The sequence below is a fragment of the Ornithorhynchus anatinus genome, chromosome X1 (genome assembly GCF_004115215.2).
Source record: "Ornithorhynchus anatinus isolate Pmale09 chromosome X1, mOrnAna1.pri.v4, whole genome shotgun sequence".
In the NCBI taxonomy this organism is placed as follows: domain Eukaryota; kingdom Metazoa; phylum Chordata; class Mammalia; order Monotremata; family Ornithorhynchidae; genus Ornithorhynchus; species Ornithorhynchus anatinus.
In genome coordinates this window covers 46,427,084-46,445,615 of record NC_041749.1, presented here as the reverse complement: position 1 = coordinate 46,445,615, position 18,532 = coordinate 46,427,084, and the positions used below count along the sequence as shown (strand labels likewise).

At 45.3% G+C, this 18,532-nt stretch overlaps 1 protein-coding gene across 1 annotated transcript in view; it reads right to left on the bottom strand.

Annotated features, from left to right (window-relative positions):
• SMAD5 (SMAD family member 5) overlaps positions 1-17,706 on the bottom strand; it is an 85,313-nt gene extending 67,607 nt beyond the window's left edge. The window contains exon 1 of the mRNA XM_029050835.2: positions 17,524-17,706. The gene's annotated coding sequence lies outside the window, so the exon portion shown is untranslated. The remainder of the gene's footprint in view (positions 1-17,523) is intronic.
• Between the last annotated feature and the right edge of the window lie 826 nt (positions 17,707-18,532).

Here is an 18,532-nt window from a genome sequence, read left to right as displayed (position 1 = left end):
CGAGTGCATAGGGGACATAGGAAGGAGATAGGGTGGGGAGATGAGAAATTACTCAGGGAAGAGTTCTTGGAGGAGATGAGATTTTAGTGAAGCTTTGATGAGGGGGGGAGTAGTGGTCTGTCAGGTGGGAGGGAGTTCCAGGCAAGAGAGAGGGAGTGAGTAGAGGGTCAGTGGAAAGGGAGAAAAGTGGGAGGCACAATGAGAAGGTAGCTGTCAGAGGAAGGAAGTGTCCTGGCTGAATATGCTCAGCACAATTATTGAGGATCAAGCGGCATGTTATCCAGCAAAGAATGTTTTTTCCTGAGCTAAATCTTCAAAGAGAACTAGAGACAAGAAAATAAAAGAGAAAACAGTGCCACGTGCTGCAAACATTAAAGATAATAATAATAATAATGGCATTTGTTAAGTGCTTACTACGTGCAAAGCACTGTTCTAAGCACTGGGGAGGATACAAGGTGATCAGGTTGTCCCACATGGGGCTCACAGTCCTAATCCCCATTTTACAAATGAGGTAACTGAGGCACAGAGAAGTGAAGTGACTTGCCCAAAGTCACACAGCTGACAAGCGGCGGAACCAGGATTTGAACCCTTGACCTCTGACTCCCAAGCCCTGGCTCTTTCCACTGAACCACGCTGCTTCTCTGATTCAAAGATGACAATGAACAAGAATTTAGCCATTTTGAGGGCACAATATGGCTACGAACATGAGTCCCAAACACGCACAGGCTCAGGCTCATAGGATAGTTTCATAGTCACTGACATTTTCTTCAAATTTAAACTCGTTGTGGGCAAGGAAGGAGTCTGTTCATTGTTGTAGTGTACTCTCCCAAGAGCTTAGTACAGCGCTCTGCACACAATAAGCGCTAAATAAATACAACTGAATGAATGAATATGAAGTAACATGCACACACACAGTACAATACAACAGATTTGGTAGACACCTTTTAGAGAAGAGAAGCAGCATGGCCTAGTGGATAGAGCATGGGCCTGGGAGTCAGAAGGACCTGGGTTCTAATCCTGACTCCAACACTTGTCTGCTGTGGGACCTTGGGCAAGTCACTTCACTTCTCTGGGACTCAGTTACCTCATCTGTACAATGGGGACTAAGATTTTAAGCCCCTCGTGGGCAGGGACTGTGTCCAAATTGATTAGCTTGTATCTACCCCAGCATGTAGTACAGTGCCTCGCACATAGTAAGTGGTTAACAAATACCATTAAAAGAAGCAAACAAAATACACACACACAAACACACACACAAAGTTCAAATTCAAACAGCAACTGCAGCTCTCCTTCAAAGTCTTATTGAAGGCACATCTCCTCCAACAGGCCTTCCCTGACTTCCACTCCCTTCTTCATCACCCTGACTTGCTCTCTTTATTCATCCCCACTCCCAATCCCACAGCATTTATGTACATACCCATAATTATTTATATTAATGTTGGTCTCACCCTCTAGACTGTAAGCTCATTTTGGACAGAGAATGTATCTGTTATAGTGTACTCTTCCCAAGTGCTTAGTCCAGTCCTCTGCACACAGTAAGTGTTCCATAAATACAGTTGATTAATTGATCGATTGATAGGCCAGGACCCGAATTCATCCCAAACCACCAGCTCTTCCTTATCAGAATTTAAAGGTTAAGATCGGTGGAGGCAGACCTAAGAGTAAGGCTGATTTGATCAAAGACTTTTGAACAAAGAAATAATTTATTTCCCAACTCAAGAGCTGGCAAGACTCCCTCCCCGAATGCAGTCGAATTGCTTTACAAGGGAACTGTACATTTTAGCCATGACTCATCTCTGTTGTTTCTCTGAAACTTGATCAGAAAACACCTGTATCTACGGAAGGGTGGGAAATCTTTCCTTGTCCCCTCTCTAAACTCCATCTAGATGCAGTAAAAGCTGAGTTTTGCTGGATCACCCGCACCCGAACTGGTCTCTACCCATGGCCCCAACCATCTGTTATATTAAAGAAAGGCCCCTGGGGCTAGAGGCCAAAACACAAAATAAAAAGTTTCCCCCCCCAGGAGTCAGAACCAAAGACTGTGGTTTCAGAAAACACTCTTCCCTCCCAACATCGAGAAGCCTGGGGTGCACCTAATGGCTCAGCCACCCTATAAATTCTGCTGACCTCACTCTCTTACAGTCCCTGGAGAAAGTGATCTCAACCCAGCCAGACCACAGCTGGTCTCCCCACCCGGCATTTCTAGTAATTCCATTTCCAGAAAATGGGGATGGCTTTAATCTATCATTTAAAATGGATCTTTACTTACTAGGTACTTCTCACTTTCATTGGTTCCTTAAGAATGTGTGATTTCACCACATGCTTCAGATCAAATGAGACGGCAGAATTAGGACCTATCCTTTTGGCAGCAGACATTTGTTTGGATGACAGTAAGAAGTTGGAGCTTGAGGACTGATTCCTTCGGCAGGGAAGGGCTCTGCTTCTCTTGTTGGTGATTCCCAACTATTGATTCTGCTCTATTTCCCTTGTTATTTCTTTCCCATCTGTCTATCCTCCCTGTGTCTTTTAGATCATGAATCCCTTGGAGGCTCATTTGGTGTCCAGCATTTCCCCCTCTGCTCTGCAGCAAGTCAGCACTTCGCAGATATAATAAATAATGTGGACAATAATAAAATATGTTATCCCTGACCTCAAGTTGCCTGCAATCTAACAGGGGAGAGAGTGAACAGCAAATCAAAGAGGCAAAACACATTCATCTCTGGTTGTGGGATATTCCACATGCTGAAAATATGAAATCGCTTCACTTATTACTGGTCACGGACTATGGAAAGAGCGCAGGACTGAGAATCAGGAGACCCGGGATTAGAATGGTAAAATGGCCCCGGGATGACATACCTGTTGCTAAGGCCCTGAAGCTCCCTGCTGGCCCACCAAAGCCACAGCGCAACACCTGCTGCTGGGACTCAGTATCGGCCCCAAGCATGAGATATTCTGGACCATCCTCCATCATCACCAATGCTGGGTATCAGTGTGTTCACAGGAAAGACTAACCCTTACCACGGTCTAGTGGCTTGCCCATAGGCCACACCAGGGATGGCTCTGTTTGGGTAGCCCTCGGGACTCCACGGGAAGACTGGCATGCCCTGGGCTGGGTCTTGGTCGTGCTGGCAGGAAAGGCTAAGCCCCACCACAGACGGGTGACTTGCCAGTTGACAAGTCATCCTCATCTGTGCCTGCAGAGTGCACAGATTGTAGCTGAAAACCCAGCAATTCCCAGGGAAATGAAGAATCCAATGTACCCTGGCCCGTCTGGGGACTTGAGAAGCCCCGAACGCAAAACGCTCGGAGCGATCTTCCACCATCGTCACCCTTGAGCTCTCGTGGAGCCGCCCGGCCCTGCCAGCGGTACCGGGGATACACTATCATTCAAGGCCCTGTGATCCACCATCTTCGGAGGTTCGAGGTCTGAGACGCACCCACGGTCTTTCCAGTGACCTGAGATGCACCACAGCATCTCTGGAGACCTGAGACGGTTGTCATCTTCGCTGCACTCCTGCTCTGTGGACCTGTAATCTGCGCCCTTTCTTATCACTGTGGGTTATAATTGGTCAATTGTATTTATTGAGTGCTTACTGTGTGCGGAGCACTGTACTAAATGCTCGGAAGAGTACAACATAGCAGAGCTGGTAGACATGTTCCCTGCCCACAATGAGCCTACAGTCAAAGGGGGAGACTGACATTAACATAAATTCATAAAATATGGATGAGATCGTAAGTTTCTAATGGAAATGATAACTCCATGACATAGTAATATTCAACACTATGATTAAACCCAGGCCCTCATCTCGCCCACAGAGAGTCAATCAGTCATTAGTATTTACTGAATGCTTATTGAGTTTGAAACACTGTACTGAGGTGCTTCAGAGAGCACAACAGAAGCAAGGTGCATATTTCCTTCCCTCTTAGACTTTACAATCTACTGGGGTAAATACATGGACAAAAATGATTTACGGATAGCGAGAAATCTACCGTGTCTAACCTGATTCTTTTAGACCGTGAGCCTGTTGTTGGGCAGGGATTGTCTCTATCTATTGCCGAATTGTACATTTCAAGCACTTAGTACAGTGCTCTGGACACAGTAAGCACTCAATAAATACGACTGAATATATTTGCTTGTATCCACCCCAGTGTTCAGTACAGTGCTTGGCACATAGTAAGGGCTTAATACCAATTATTATTATTATTACTCCTCTACTCAGCATACCTCATTCCTGTCTCTTCCACTGCTGACCTCTTGTCCCACTGCCCCACTGCCTGGAACTCCCTCCCACTTCAAATTCAACACAGCACAGCTCTCCCCATTTTCAAAGCCCTTCTGAACTCCCATTTCCTCCAGTAGATTAATTTATAATCTCACCTGCTTGCATTTCTCTGACTGTCTCTCAGCACTTTAGTGCTACCTAAGGACTTAAGTACAAACAAGCTCCCTCAGCACACCTGTACCTATCTTACATGCCCTGTTACCTAGGCACTAACTCATGTATATATATCCACTTTTATCTCCTCCTGTAATTTATTTTATTGTCCATCTCCCCAGCTAGAGGGCAATCTCCTTGTCTACCAGCTCTAGTGTACCCTCCCAAGTGCTTCTTTGAACACACTAGGCACCCAAAAAATACTACTGGTTCACTGATGGAACCCACTCTCTAGTAGCACTATTAAATGCCCAGCGAGTCGTTTCCGATTCACGGCGACTCTATGGATATATTTTCTCCAGAATATCCTATCTTCTGCCATAACCTATAACCTTGCTAACTATTTTTCCGTTACGGTTGTTACGGTTTCTATCCATCTAGCTGCTGGTCTACCTCTTCCACTTTTTCCCTGGGTTTTTGCTAGCATTAGTGTCTTCTCCAGAGAATCAGTCCTCCTGATGATGTGTCCAAAATGTGGTACTCTAAGTTGAGTCATTTGGTCTTCCAAAGATCACCTTAGTTCAATTTGCTCCGAAACCCACCTGTTTGTTTTTTGGGCAGTCAGTGGTATTCACAAAAGCCTTCTCCAACACCACATTTCAAAAGAATAGATGCCCTTTCTATCCTGTTTTTTCACCGTCCAGCTTTCGGATTTAAACATTGTCACTGGAAACACCACAGAATTGACAATTTGTATTCTTCTGGCAGTTGTTACATCAGCATGTTTTACGATTTTTTTCTAGGCTCTTCACAGCAAATCTTCCTAACGTTAATCTTTGGCATATTTCTTGACTACTGGTTTCTTTATTATTGATTATTGATCCTGGATGAGAAAAATCTGTCAACTATTTCAATCTTCTCTCCATCCGCTATAAATGTGTTAAAGTTTCCAGTTGTCATGATCTTTGTTTTCTTGACATTCAAATGCAGGCCCCTCTTTTTGCTCTGCTCTTTAACTTTTAATAATAAGACCTTATTATTAAATCCCCTTCACTTTCTGATAGAAGGGTAGTATCATCAGCATAATGTTGGTTCATATCCTTCCTCCAGTCTTTACTCCCCGCTTGTCTTCATCCAATCTGGCTTCCCTCATTATGAATTCGGCATAAAGGATGAATAGTTAGGGTGATGAGATACATCCTCGTCTTACACCCTTACTAATGGGAAACCAATCACTTTCTCCATATTCCGTTCTTATTGTAGCCTCCTGTCCCGTATACGAGTTCCTCATTAATGCAATTAAATGGTCTGACGCCCATTTTCTAGTGGTAGTATTTACTGAGCACTCATTGGGTGTGGTGTGCTGTATTGAGCACTTGGAAAAGTACAAAACTAAGAAGGGATACATTCCCTGCCCACAAGGAGTTTGTACTCTCACAGGGGAGACAGACATACAAATACTTACCGATAGGGTAGTCGCAATAAATAATTGAATATATAATGGACAATTTCTCTTCCTTCTCACCCCCATCCACACCGAAAAGACATAGCAACCATGTAAACCTAGTAGTAATAGTGATAGTAATCACGCTATTTACTGAATACCTGAAGTATGCAATATACTACACCACTACTTTACCCCCGCCTCCCACACCTCCCTTCTACAACCCAGCCCACACACTTCGCTCCTCTGGTGCTAACCTTCTCACTGTGCCTCGATCTCACCTATCTCGTCGCTGACCACTGGCCCATGTCCTACCTCTAGCCTGCAATGCCCTCCCTCCTCAAAGCCTCCAGACAATTAGTCTCCCCTCCTTCAAAGCCTTACTGAAGGCACATCTCCTCCTAGAGGCCTTCCCAGACTACGCCCCACTTTTCCTCACCTCCCACTCCCTTCTACATCACCCTGACTCACTCCCTTTGCTCTGCCCTCCTTTCCCTGCCCCACAGCACTTATGTATGTACCTGTAATTTTACTGATTTATATTGATGTCTGTTTATCCTGTATTGACATCTGTCTCCCCCATCTAGACTGTGAGAACACTGTGGGGTGGGATTGTCTCTTTTTATTGCTGTATTGTACTTTCCCAAGGTTTTAGAACAGTGCTCTGCACACAGGAAGCACTCAATAAATATGATTGAATAAAAATACTGAATGTTTGAAAAAGTACCCCACAAACACAAGATACAATCCCACTCTGCAAGGAGCTTGTAATGTGGTAAACTAGAAGGTCATACCATAGGACTATTTCAGGGTAAATATTTGGCCATCAATCAATAGACTGGTGATATTTATTGAGCACTTACTATGTGCAGAGTACTATAGTAAGCACTTGGGAGAGTACAATACAACAGAGTCCATAGACACCTTCCCTGCCCACAGTGTGCTTACAGTTTAGAGGGGGAGACAGACTTTAAGATAAATTACAGATATGTACATAAGTGCTGTGGGGCTGAAGGTGGGGTGAATATCAACTATTCGAAAAGTACAGATCCAAGTGCATAGAGAATGCAGAAAGGAGAGGGAATTGGGAAAAAGAGGGCTTTCGGGGGAGATGTGACATTAATAAGGCTTTGAAGGTGGGGAGAGTAGCGCTCAGTGGGGAGAGTGGTGGTCCATTGTATATGGAGGGGGAGGGAGTTCCAGGTCAGAGGAAGGATGTGGGAAAAGTGTTGATGGCAAGCTAGACAAGATCAAGGTACAGTGAGCACACTGATGCTATTGTATCGTACTTTCCCAGGCACTCAGTACAGTGTGCTGCACACAGTAAGGGCTTAATAAATACGATTGAATGAATGGATGGATGAATGAAGGGTGTGGTCTGGGGAGATCAGTGAGGAAAGGTAGAAAGGGCGAGCTGATAGAGTGCCTTACAGCCGATGGCAAAGAGAGTCTGCTTGATGTGGAGATGCATGGGGTTCTTGAGGAGGAGGAGATGTGGACTGAATTGTCCATTTGAAGCTCGTCTCATTGATGATGGCAGATGGGGAATGGCCTTACTGGTCTTAGAAACCATCTGAATCCTAACACACTGTTTAAAATGGCACAGGCACAGCTTCCTATGTGATTTACAAAAGTCACCGTGCTGTACAAATTACATACATGACAGTCAGTTCAGAAGTGGGGAAATGCTTTAAAATCATCTTCTGATGGGGGTAATTCAGCTATTAAAATAATAATACTTGTGGAAAGATATTGAGCACTTACTATGGGGCAAGCACTGAACTAAACCCCGGGATAGAAACAAGATAATCAGTTAGGATACAGACCCATATGGATCTCCCAAGGGGAAGAGGGAGCAGATACTTCAACCCCATTTTATAGATGAGGAAACTGAGGCCTAGAAGCTACTTGTCCAGGTCACCCAGAAGGCCGGTGGCAGAGCTGAACTAGAACTCTGATGCCCCAACTTTGCTCTGAGCTGCCTTTTCTCCCCAGGATCCGCTGGCAGGAGTTGGAGCTGATGGGAATCAAAGGGGCAGACTTATAAATTACTTATTTATTCATATTAACATCTCTCTCCCCCTTGAGACTTGTAAGCTCGTGATGGGCAGGGAACATATCTGCTAATTCTGTTGTATTATACTCCCCCACGTGCTTAGTACAGTGCTCTGCATATAGTAAGCACTCAATAAATAACATTGGTTGATTGACTGATTAACTGTGGGAGAGTCCCTCCTTTGCTGCTCTTCAAGGGTCAAAGAACACCCAGCGTTTAGAGAGGGAAGTGCTGATGAAGGTGTCTAAACCAAGACATAAATGGTGGTTTATGGCCTTATTTGAATCTTCCTGAAGGGGAAAGGGCAGTTTTAAAACAGAGCCAGGAGTACCATGTAAGACAATTTTCATCATTCATGCATTCAATCATATTTATTGAGTGCTTTCCAAGTGCGCAGCACTGTAATAAGCGCTTGGGACAGTACAATACAAGAATAAACAGACACATTTCCTGACCACAACGAACTTACAGTCTAGAGGAGGGGAGACAGACATAAATATAAATAAATAAAATCACAGATATGTACATAAGTGCTGTGGGGCGGGGAAGGAGGAAGAGCAGAGGGAGCAAATCAGGGTGACGCAGAGGGGAGTGGGAGAAGAAGAAAAGTGGGGTTTAGTCTGGGAAGGCCTCCTAGAAGCGATGTGCCTTCAGTAAGGCTTTGAAGTGGGGAAGAGTAATTGTCAGATTTGAGGAGAGAGGGTATTCCAGGACAGAGGCAGGACATGGGCTAGGGGTCAGTGGCAAGACAGGCGAGATGAAGGCACAGGGAGAAGGTTAGCACTAGAGGAGGGAGGTGTGCAGGCTGGGTTGTAGGAGAGAAGCGAGGTGAAGTAGGAGGGGGCAAAGGGGTGGAGTGCTTTAATGCCAATGGTGAGGAGTTTTTGTTTGATGCAGAGGTGGATGGGCAACGACTGGAGTTTTTTGAGGAGCACGGTGACAGATCCTGAACGTTTTTGGAGAAAAATGATCCAGGCAACAGAGAAAAATGATCTGGGCAACAGAGTGAAATATGGACTGGAATGGGGAGAGACAGAGGCTGGAAGGTCAGCAAGGAGGGTGAATTTTATGGGGAATGGCTTCATTTTAGTTTTATTTCAGGCTCCTCCTTGCCATCTGGTTCTCAGAAGTGGGAAGAGCACAGGCCTGGGAATCAGAAGACCTGGGTTCTAACCCTACCTCTGCCACCTCCCCGCTGCAACCGCAAACAACCCCATCTGTGAGTGCCAAGAGCTGAAGGGGAAAGCACCCCATCCCCTAGTCACTGAACCTCAGCCTCTAGACTGGAAGCTTGCTGTGGGCAGAGAAGGTGTCTGTTTATTGTTATTCTGTACTCTCCTAAGCATTTAGTACAGTGCTCTGCACACAGTAAAGCGCTCAATAAATGATTGAATTAATTTTACAGATGAGGCAACTGAAGCACATAGAAGTGCCACCTCCCCGCTATGTGACCTTGGGAAAGTCACTTCACCTTTTCATTTCACTTTCCTGAAACTCACTTTCCTCACCAGTAAGAATGGGGATAAGATGCTTGTTCTTCCTTCTACTTAGTCAGCCATGTCCGACATGTCTGACATGGGTATTTTGTATCCACCCCAGTGTTAAGTACAGTGCTTGGGACACAGCAAGCACCTAATAAACTCAATATTATAGAAATATGCACTATGCCCCAGGTCTGCTGGAACACAAGAGTGGCACCCTTACAACCACATTAAGGAGAACTCGTGCTGCAGTACTCGCCGTGTATCTGATGCCATGTATCTGATGTATCTCCTCCAGGAGGCCTTCCCAGACTAAGCCCCCCTTTTCCTCAGCTCCCCCTCCCTTCCCCATCACCTCCGACTCGCTCCCTTTGCTCTACCTCCCCCGCCCTACAGCACTTGTGTACATATGTACATATCTATAATTTTATTTATTTATATTAAAGCCTGTTTTTCTTGTTCTAATATGTATATATATCTCTAATTCTATTTATTTATATCGATGCTATTGATGCCTATTTACTTGTTTAGATGTCTGTCTCCCCCCTTCTATACTGTCTCCCCTTCTAGATTGTGAACCCGTTGTGGGCAGGGATTGTGGCTGAATTGTACTTTCCAAGCACTTGGGACAGTGCTCTGCACACAGAAAAGAGCTCAGTAAATACGACTGAATAAATGAATGAAGAGCATTCACTAATTTTGCCATTGAGGGCTAGTCAAAGAACATAGATGTAGTAGTAAGTATATTCAATAAACACCTACTACATACTAAAGCACTGAACCGTGCAGTAAGCCCTGGGATACAGTATTCATTCATTCATTCATTCATTCATTCATTCAATCATATTTATTGAGTGTTTACTGTGTGCAAAGCATTGTACTAAGCGCTTGGGAGAGTACACTCTAACAACAACAGACACATTCCTGCCCACAAAGAGCTCACAGTCTAGAGGGGAAGAAAGACATTAATATAAATAAATAAATTAATTAATTAATAAATAAAAGATATATACAGTACGCGGACACAGTAAACGGACATGGAAAAGAGCACGGGCTTGGGAGTCGGAGGACATGGGTTCTAATCCCAGCTCTCCACTCGTCTGCTGTGTAATCTTGGGGAAGTCAATTCACCTCTCTGTGCTTCAGTTGGCTCATCTGTAAAATGAGGACTAAGACTGTGAGCCCCATGTGGGGCATGGACTATATTCAATCAGATTAGCTTGTATCTACCCCAGTGCTTAGAACCGTGCCTGACACATAGTAAGCACTTTAAAAATACCATTAAAACAAACAAACAAAAACATTAGACACTGATTCTGGCCCTTGAGAGGAGTGATGAAGACATACATTCTAGAAGAACTGAGTATATTTCTGGTCTTTATCACTGAAAATAGGTAAGAGTCTACTCTAAATTTAAGATTGGAAGAGGCAAAACTGGAATGATAAATTAAACAAGTGAAAAGAATTTACCAGGAAACTACTGATCCTATTCAGAAGGAAAACAAGTAACCCGTGATTCATGAGTATTAATTCCCAGAGTTCCACAGAAACCACTCAGCACATCTGGAATTAGTTTCCTGAGAAAATTGCTCATAATAGAGCCAAAAGCATGTAACCAAAACACAAGAAAGCTCTACCTAGTGTGTAGGATTGTAGGAAAATTGTCATCCAAAGGGGAAAAGTTACAGTTTCAAGTAAAGCAAGGAAAAAAGGAAGAAAGATGAAAAAGAGAGAGAGACGGGAGAATGAAGGGAGAGGGGAGGGAGGAAGGAAGACACTGGAGGGAGGAAAGAAGACTATTCTACTGAAACGAATAAAAAGATCCAGTTTGTACTTCTTCGGGTGACAACCTCTCCTGCCAGACTTCTTTCCAATCTGAAACCTTTGGTATTTCTCATTTTGGTTATTCAAAAACCTAGACTTCAGAAATGGCACTTATGACTTTGCTCTTCCAGATTTACTCACGTAATGACTCCACTGATGAACTAATTCACCTGGTCTTTGAAAATCAGAAAATCAGAAATTTCCAGCTCCAAAATGCCTTGGGTGGAGACCACCCCAGAATGCAACCTCGTCATTTACACACAGTTTGAACACCAGAGACAAAAGGCACCGTAGTTACAATATCACCTCAAATAAACCTCTGGTAGTTTCCTTCGGTCGGAAACTTGGCTGCGGAGGGAGTGACTATTAGTTTAGGGGTCACTAGACCAGTGACCGGCCCAGTGGACCGCGGTGGTGTTCAGGGTGGGTGGGACCATGCCAGAATGAGGCTGTTGATCGCCTCACACGCCAGCAGGGCCTGGACTCCCCAACATTCACTGGGATAGGCTGGGGCCCCTTCAATTTCAATTCCAAAGTAGAAGCTCTTGCAGTCGGCCTCTAAACTATAAACTCCATGAGGATGAAATGCTATTGCATCAGAGATGGGCATTATTTTCAAACAATAAAAAATGAAAAAGTTCTCTCTGCCTCCCACATGCCGTGAGTTTTAGTGATTCAGCTTTCAATAGAGAGAAAATGCTCCTGTCTTACATGAAAGGCCACGAGGCAGCAAATTGCAACTCCTGTCTGAGAGTTCAGAAGACCTCAGCCTTTCTGGCCCTCCCAAACACTGCAGATCCTTCCCAGGAAGCTGGGATGGGGTCAGATGAGAAGGAGACAGAGCGAGAGAGAGGCACCGGTAAGAGTGAGGGCTCTTTCTTTCTCTGCCAACCATTTATGAATGGGTTACAGGTTAGATTGTAAGATTCTTGCAAGCAGAAGTCAGTCAGTCAATCGTATTTACTGAGCGCTTACTGCATGCAGAGCACCATACTGAGCGTTTGGGAGAGTACAATATAACTAAACAATAAAACAAGCCAAGCCATGCCTCTTCTTCGATTCTACTCTCCCAAGAGCTCTGCAGTGCTCTGCATGCAGGAGGGGCTCAGTAAATATCATCAACTAATGAATTGCTGTGCATGAAACAGCATGGCCTAGTGGAAAGAGCGTGGGCCTGGGAGTCAGAGGACTGGGGTTCTAATCCTGGGTCTGCCAATTGCTGGCTGGGTGACCTTGGACAAGTCATTTCACTTTTCTATGCCTCAGTTTCCTTAACTATCAAATGAGGATTCCTTCCATCTTAGACTATGGGCCTCATATGGAACAGGGGCTGGGTCCAACCTGATTATCTTGTATCTACTCCAGCACTTAAACAGTGCTTTGACACATGCTAAGTGCTTAGCAGGGACAGTGTCAGAAAAACAGTTTACACTCCTGGTAGTCTAGGACATCTTGGGTATTAATCTAAAGTTAGCACCTCTCAAAACAGGCAAAGAGACAAAATTAGATATGCAAGCACCCTAGATTCATGAGCTAAATTGGTTCTCTGGGCAAAATAGTACAAGACACGCAATTGTCAAGACGATGTAAATGGTCTGAAGCTTCCTTAACTGGAACGAGACAGTTAAAGCCCAGTTCTCCAGGTTTCTAAAATAATCAGTGGCAGACATTCATGCTGTGTTATTTCTGCTCCTGGCTTCCTCAGGGCACCCATCCTAGTTGCTTGTGGGACAGTGACATTCTCAGGAGTCTGGGTTTTAAAGCGACCCCAGTTGGTTGTATCTAAAGATTTGGGTTGGCATAGCCTAGTGGAAAGAGCAGCATGGGCCAGGGAGTCAGAGGACTTGGGTTCTAATCCTGGCCCTGCCACTCACCTGCTTTGTGACTTTGGGCGAGTCACTTAACTTCTCTATGCCTCGCTTACCTCATCTGTAAAAGGGGGTTAAAACTGTGAGCCCCATGGACTCTGTCTACCCCAGCACTTAACAGAATCCCTGGATCATAGAAAGCATTTAACAAATACTTTAAAAAAGAAAAGAAAAGAAACTCTAATGCACATATTCTGATTTTAGAAAGTCCTTGAAAACAACAATCATGGTTGACTCTTTAATTAATCATTCCTTCACATACACTTTTTTTTACACTTCAAGTCAGACCTCAAACTTCCTACCCGTGTCCCTTACCCTGCCCCTGTTCTACATCCCTGCTGGAGTGGAGAATGGTAGGTGATTCCCGACAAGCTGAGTGCTGTGATGGGAGAAGAGTTGCAAGCCTGCTGTGATGGGAGAATAGTTACTGTCAATGAAAATTTTTGAGCATCTATTAGACAGAGCACTGCTCTGAGTGGCTAACATATTCCTGACCTTGTCTTTCATATAAAGATTTTGGGTTTTAATTGTTTCATTTTCTCGGTATGCCTTCGTTGCCAGTCCTGTTTCCCCACTTATTCCTAGACCATGAGCCTCTCGAAGGACAGAGACCTTGTCCAGTTCTCTTCTGTTGTATTATGTTCCAGTGCTGAGCACACAGAGATTATAGTAGTAGTAGTAATAATGATGATGATGGTAATAATAATACCAATAATGGTATATACAAGCTCTACAAGTAGATATCCATGCCATAGCTTAGCATCTTGTGCCTGTGGCCACCACTCTTCTCTTCTTCAAAGCCCTACCTAAATCAGATTTCTTCCAAGATGCCTTCCCTGACTAACTTCTCGTCTCCCCACCCTATTCTCTCTCCCTTCCATATCACCTATGTACTCGGGTCAGTACCCCCTAGGATCTCTGATACTTACCCCATCCTTAACCCCATGGCATTGATCCTTATTCTCTGCTGCTTCCCCACACCTGTAATCTATTTTAATGCCCATCTCCTGATCACACTGAGGGCAGGATCATATTCATCAACTCTATTGTACTGCAAACTCCCAAGCACTTAGCACAGTCTTCTGCACACAAGTTCTCAATAAATACCACTGACTGATTGGTGGAGCAGTGAGTGGGAAGAAGCCTGCTTTCTCCATGCTCCTTGCAAAGGGGAGTACATGCAGACATCTTGGAAAGGGAATTCACAGTGGCCCACTCACCTGGCTACAAGAGAAGGGTCAGGGTAGCCCTGCAAACCTTGCAAACCCAAATGCAGGATCAGGCAGAGTTCATTAGCCAGTCATTCGGCAGTGAATTCCACATTGAAGTGTAAGTGTCCTGTGTTCAGGGAGTGAGCTTTGTGCTCCCACCTGCTAACTGTTCGGGTCCCTTAAGGTTCAGTTCTTGGTCCCCTTCTATTCTCCATCTCCACCCACTCCCTTGGAGAACTCATTTGATCCCAAGGCTTCAACTACCACTTCTTGCGAATGATACCCAAATCTATATCTCCAGACCTGATCTGACTCCCTCTCTGCAGTCTCACATTTCCTTCTGCCTTCAAGACGACTCTACTTGGATGTCCTCCCGTCACCTCAGGCTTAATATGTCCAAAACAGAACTCCTTATCTTCCCATCCAAACCCTGTCCACCACCACCCCCCACCCCGACTTTCCCATTACTGTAGATGGCACCATCATCTTTCCTAGCTCACAAATCTGTAACATTGGTGTTATCCTTGACTTCTCTCTCTCATTCAACCCACATATTCAATCCATCACTAAATCCTCTCGGCCCCACCTTGACAACATCATTAAAATCTACCCTTTTCTCTCCATCCAAACTGCTACCACCGTCATACAATCAGACATCCTATCCCGCCCGGATTACTGCATCAGCCTCCTTGCTGACTTCCCAGCCTCCTGCCTCTCCCCACTCCAGTCCATACTTCACTCTGCTGCCGGGATCACTTTTCTAGCAAAACGATCAGGACATGTCACCCCACTCCTCAAAAAACTCCAGTGGTTGCCCATCCAACCTCCGTATCAAACAAAAACTCCTCACCATTGGCTTTAAAACACCCCACCCCTTTGTCTCCTCCTACCTCACCTTGCTACTTTCTTACAACCCAGCCAACACACTTCACTCCTGTAACACTAACCTTCTCACTGTGCCTCAATCTGCCCTGCTTTGCCCCATTCATTCATTCATTCATTCAATCTTATTTATTGAATAAGCGCTTGGGAAAGTACAATATAACAATAGTGACAATCCATGCCCACAAAGAGCTCAGTCTGGGTGGAGGAGGGGGGAGCCCTAGCCCACGTCCTTTCATTCATTCATTCAACAGTATTTATTGAGCGCTTACTATGTGCAGAGCACCGTACTAAGCACTTGGAATGAACAAGTCGGCAACAGATAGAGACGGTCCCTGCCGTTTGACGGGCTTACAGTCTAATCGGGGGAGGCAGACAGACAAGAACAATGGCAATAAATAGAGTCAAGGGGAAGAACATCTCGTAAAAACAATGGCAACTAAATAGAATCAAGGCGATGTACATTTCATTAACAAAATAAATAGGGTAATGCCCTCCCTCCTCAAATCTGACAATTACTCTCCTCCCCTTCAAATCCTTATTGAAGGCACATCTCCAAGGGGACTTCCCAGATTAAGCCCCACTTTCCCCTTCTCCTACTCGCTTCTGCAGGACCCTGACTTGCTCCCTTTTTCTTCCCCCCTCCCAGCCCCACAGCACTTATGCACATATCTGTAATTTAATTTATTTGTATTGATGTCTGTCTCCCCCCCCCCAGACTGTATGCTCCTTGTAGGCAGGGAATGATCTATTCATTGTTGCACCATATCGTCTCAATTGCTTAGTGCAGTGCTCCGCACACAGAAAGAGCTCAATAAATACGATGGAATTGAATGAATGAATGAATGAATGAATGAATGAATGAATGCTCCTGTTGTACTCTCCTACACACTTTGTACAGTTCATTACAGTGCCCAGCAAGGAGGCACTCAATAAAGACCACTACTACTATAGACAAAATGTTCCAAACTAACGCTTACAAGATATTTTGGAGCCACATGCTTTTGTTCTAAGGTTTTCTGGTCTTCAACACTAAGTAAAGCGTTCCAGTTAACAAAAAGGCTGAAATTTTCCTGCTGGACTTTTGATGTGAAGTTTTGGTTACTGTTTGTTTTTCTTTAAATTCCAAGAATAGCTCATGGTTTTTGGACACATTTATTTAATTTCCAAAATGAAAATACTTTTTTTGATTTGCCAACACCCCCCGCAAAAAAAAAAAAATTAAAAAAAAATCACTGTTTACCTCAGTTTCAAAAGGGAAACTGTTTAGAAATCACTGTTCTAAATGGTAATTTTACCTGTACAGATGAAAAAAGAATGTTGCTTTGGAAGAAAGCCCTTGAAAAGAGGTTACATTTAAGGCAATAAACTACTTACAATTTTATCACTGCTGCCAAAGAATTCATATTTTTCTATCACTATTTCAGGAAAGGGGGTACCCCAGAAACCCACACTTCTGTGTGGACCACTCACTGGACAGGTCTTTAGAAAGCTGGAAACAATCTCATTTACCTGGATCTCTCATTTTGCTAAACCTTTAAAAGGGGGAAATGATAGAAACACTTTGTCTTCGGACATGTAAGTCAGCCCTGCATTACAACACGTGACATTTTTCATTGCGAGGCGCTGCAATCGCCTGCGAAATGCGCATTTCTTTTGTTTCTCTTAACGCACTCGGGTTCGGGGAATCGAGCGCATTTCTGCCGCCGATTTCGGGGGCAGTATTTTCTACCGAATGCTTTCCCCAGAGCAAGCTCCGACTGGGCCTGGGACAAAGTCAGAATATTATAAATTTTAACCAATTAGACGAAAGAGCATCGCTCTCTCGACGGCCGGGAGGCCTTCGGTAATCCGCTCGGCGACTGGACTCCGGGGAAACGCTAATTCCGAGCCCAGTTTTTGTTTTGTTTTTAAAATTTTGGGGCATTTTTTTTTCAGCGCTTACTATAGCCAGGTACTGTATTAAGCGCTGGGGTAAGGTAGGATGAGGTTGGACCCAGTCCAAGTCCCACAGTCTTAATCCCCATTCTACGGATGAGGTCGCCGACACCTGGAGGGAGGGAAGTGACTTGGCCAAGGTCACCCGGCAGAGAAGTGGCGGTGGCGGAATTAGAACCCAGGTCCTTCTGATTCCCGGGGTCGTGCTCTATCCACTGGGTCACGCTGCCCCTTGACCCCGGCCGGAGGCCTGCCTGCCGCTTTAGGGGGTCTTTCCCGGCACCCTCACGGCTCCAGGTCGGGCCGAGTGGGTTTTAAGGATCGGCTCCGCCACCGATCGGAAAGCTCCCCTTCCTTCGTCCCTCTGCGGGGAAACGCAGTTTGGAAAGCGGACCGTCTTTGGAGCGGGAAGTCCAGCTGAGGCAAGAAAAGGTGGTTTTTACCTTGGTGAACGGGACCGGGGTTTCATGATGTCTCCTGGTCCCTTCCCGAGTGATTTCTAGGGTTCTCTCGTTCTCTCTCTCGGTGTCTCTCTCTGTCTCTGACTCTCTCGCTGGCGACAGCCAGACTAGGGGTGGAGCCCTGGGCCAGGCATTCCTCCTCCGCCCCCGCCGGCTGAGCCCGGCGATCAGATAACAAATGCTTCGGAGCCCACGGGCTGGGGCAGCTAAGTGTGGGGTGGGAGGCGGGGAGACAGCCAGAGAGACAGGGAGAGGGAGGGGAGAGACAGGGAGAGGGAGGAGAGATGGGGTGGGGGATGGAGAGGGAGAGGAGGTGGGGAGACAGAAAGAAGAAAATAGGAGAACCAGAGGTAGCCAGCCAGAAACAAAGAGAGAAAAAGAGGAGAGGGAAAGAAATAAAGCAGAGAGGGGGGAGAGGAAGAGCGAGAGATGGAGGAAAAGAGCACAGGGCAGAAAGGGGAGATGAAAACCCAGCTTTACAAGTTCTCCCACTTTATACACTTCCTACCCAAGACACCCACGGCACTTCAAGTTTCCTCCTTTGGAAATGACAACCCAGATCTACGATGCTTCATCTTTTGCCGCATCTTTCCCGTAGGCCAGCGCCACACATCCCATTAAATAATAAATAAGAGGATGAAATTGAATGGCGTAGGCCAGGAAGGAAAGTGGCTTGGAAAGGGCCAGGAGTGTCCGAGGCAGGGAGCCGTGGGAAAGATGGACCTGATGCTGTGTGCTGTAGGATATTTAATAAGGTTCTCTGTGTTCCAATAAGACACCTGTGGGGTTGAAATTCACCTATCGGTGCCTGTGTGTCTGGAAAGAATGGTGTGTCTGGAAAGAACCCGCAGTTCGGATCTTGCACGCGGGTGCACACACACACTCGCTCACACCGTCCAAAGTTGTACTGTCCTGTTTGTTACTTGCCATGATGAAGTGAGTCAAAAAGAAGCTGGTGTAAGGCAAGATGAGAGAGCAAAAATACAACGTA